This window comes from Loa loa, assembly GCF_000183805.2.
Source record: "Loa loa unplaced genomic scaffold supercont3.8, whole genome shotgun sequence".
NCBI lineage: Eukaryota > Metazoa > Nematoda > Chromadorea > Rhabditida > Onchocercidae > Loa > Loa loa.
Genome location: NW_018108188.1, coordinates 149587 through 152364, shown reverse-complemented (window position 1 = coordinate 152364; position 2778 = coordinate 149587).

The window sequence follows — 2778 nt, the reverse complement described above, 5'->3', positions numbered from 1 at the left end:
GCCAGAAATATGAATATATTAATTATTAAAGATTTAAAATTAAGGCGATATTATTATTATTAAAAAATATGATTTTCCTATGCTTTTATATTTATGCAGTTTGTAAGTTTTGTTTATACAAAATTTGTTGTTAAGTATTGTTCCTTTTATTGTGAATGATAAAAGGTTTGTTTATTTTTCCTTCACAGTTTAAATAGCCTTAGACTTTATCTCGCAGGCTTTGATTGGCAGTCTTAGTACAAATATGCATCTTATGCTTTATGCAGAAAATCATTCATTGCCAAATTATTCATTAGGAAATTATCCATTTCATTTCATTATCAAGGAATAAGTTGTGGGGAATAAGGTTAAAGATTTAGCGTGCTACTCATTTTCTATTATCTGTGTTTGTTCCAAACAGAAACTATGACTTTACATGTCAGGCTTATCATTCGGTGATACACATTGATCCATTCATATGGTCTTGCTAAATCAAAGCTCAAAATGAATTTAATTGTCCGATTAGAAATCGTTCCCAACGTGTTATATGGAGGTGGACAAAAAAGAGAAGGGGGAAATTCTTGTTTATTCAAATGGTCATTTTGCTTCATAATCGATATTGGTGATAGGGAAATGATTGTTGGCAAACACCATTTAATCGAGGCGATTAAAGGATCAGCAAGGTGATGTGGACGTCATCAAGACCTCAAGTAATTCTAAATAATGGACTTTTGCAATGCGGAATAGCGATGAAGACAGTAAATAACATGTTGGGAGACAAATAACTAAAAATTATTTAGAAATTAATTAACAAATTAACTCTGATCTAAATAGTTCAATTCGATATACTTTCATGGGACAATTTGATGCTGAATTTAAGATAGTGGAATTATTTTAGTGAATTGCAATGACATTGTCTCACAATTGCTGCTAACACCTTGTCAAGATGACCTCTCGAATGAAGGAAGCCTTCAGTATCATTTTGTAGAGTAATTAACTGGGAGTTTTCAGAACAGCGATAAATCGATATAATTGAGGATGATTAAAATGATGGTATTTACGCTTATTTCATTCTGTTTTCATTTCCTCTTACCCTTTCTTTCCTGTTTCCTTCCCTATTTTTTGTTTTTTTCTGGTTTTTTTTTTTGTATTTGTGGTACCGATCTTCTTTTGTTTCACCTGAAACAGAGCGCACATCTCACTGTCACACTGTTTGTCACACTTACCGCCTGCGGTGACTTTCAATTAGTTCATTGCGGAAACTCAGTGATGGATCCATCCCACTGTTAGTTGGCTAATGTATCTAACATACAAAGCAAAGGTTTCTTTCCCCAATGTTTTAAGACAAAGGAAACCCCTTTAATCGTTCAAAGTACGCTTTGCTTGAAGTTCAAACAATCCATCCTTTTTCCTAAATCTCGTTCTTCTGTATCAATGACTTTATCTACAACTAAGCGCTGAGTTCGTTAACTTTGCCTCCTATGCCTCTCTCTCTCTCTCTCTCTCTCTTTTCCTCTCCCCTTTTCTCTCTCTCAGTTTAGCTTCCACCATATTTAATCTTTTTTCCTTGCAGCTTTTTCAAACGTTTTAATTAAACCTGAAAGAATACAGCAAAAATATTTTACTACTCCTATAAATTTGATAAATCCTTCAAGGCCTTAAACAAGATAACTTGAGCGGTAATGACCTTTTCAAGGAAATATGTTCAACTTTCTGTGAGGAGCAGAAATAGTTATCCATCCTTAATTGTTATTATATTTTATGCAAATATCACAGCTACTGTATAAATAAAAAATATCCTTAATTGGTACTTCAGAATAGATGATCATATGCTATGTGAAGAACTCCTTACATTACGCAAATGCTTCACAACAAAAACCATTCTTTTTAATTTGTATGGACATAAGTGTTATTAGACAGTGCCCTCCATATTTTGCAATTAATTAAAAAGATAGATTTAAATAAAGTGGAAGAAAAGTGCATGAAGTAAAATCAGAAGAGTAAACAAAATAAAGATAAAATATTATTTGTTAACTTTGAGGCTTAACAGCTTTCTTTTCACTCTTCCATTTTGTTAAATTCAAAATTACCAATTCTACAAGGAAAGTTTGTAGCAATCTGCCATATAAATTACTATTAAATTTTATTTTTATCGTCAAAATTTCAAAAAATTAAATGACAAAGTTTAGTTCATACAAACTGAAGATAAATCAGTTTAAGGCTTTAAATGTAGCAGAGACTTCAGGCAGTATGCATAATTGCTTGCATAATTATCATCGTTAAGGAAATTCTGATTACAAACAGATAATTATGACAAAATTACAATCAGTATGCTTTGTATTATTATGAAATAATTAGAGGGATAAAAGAGAGGAAAGGGGCGGTAATTGTTGGATTTATTCGTTGAATTAAATTAATGTGACACTGTGATGGTTGTGATGTACCAATTTCACGCATTACATTCATTCGTATACGTTTTTATCTGTCTGTCCATCAGAAACAATTCCAGTAAAAATGTTCATTAGTTTCAGGCGACATTTTTATGACAACAATTATCAAATCAAAGGCCTGTCTATTCCTTAAGGTATTTTCCCTACTTCCTTCCTGTTAATCACATTGCATTACTTTTATTCGACATGAATTTCAACGTCCACCAACCGGAAAGTAACTTTATGTCTTTTTTTTTCAATTACGCTTTCCATATTCGGTCCAGAAATGTTGGTTAATTGGGATTGATAGTTGTTCAATGATAGAAAGTGATATCAGTTTGTTGATTGATCGAGGTCGAGTTGTAGCGTT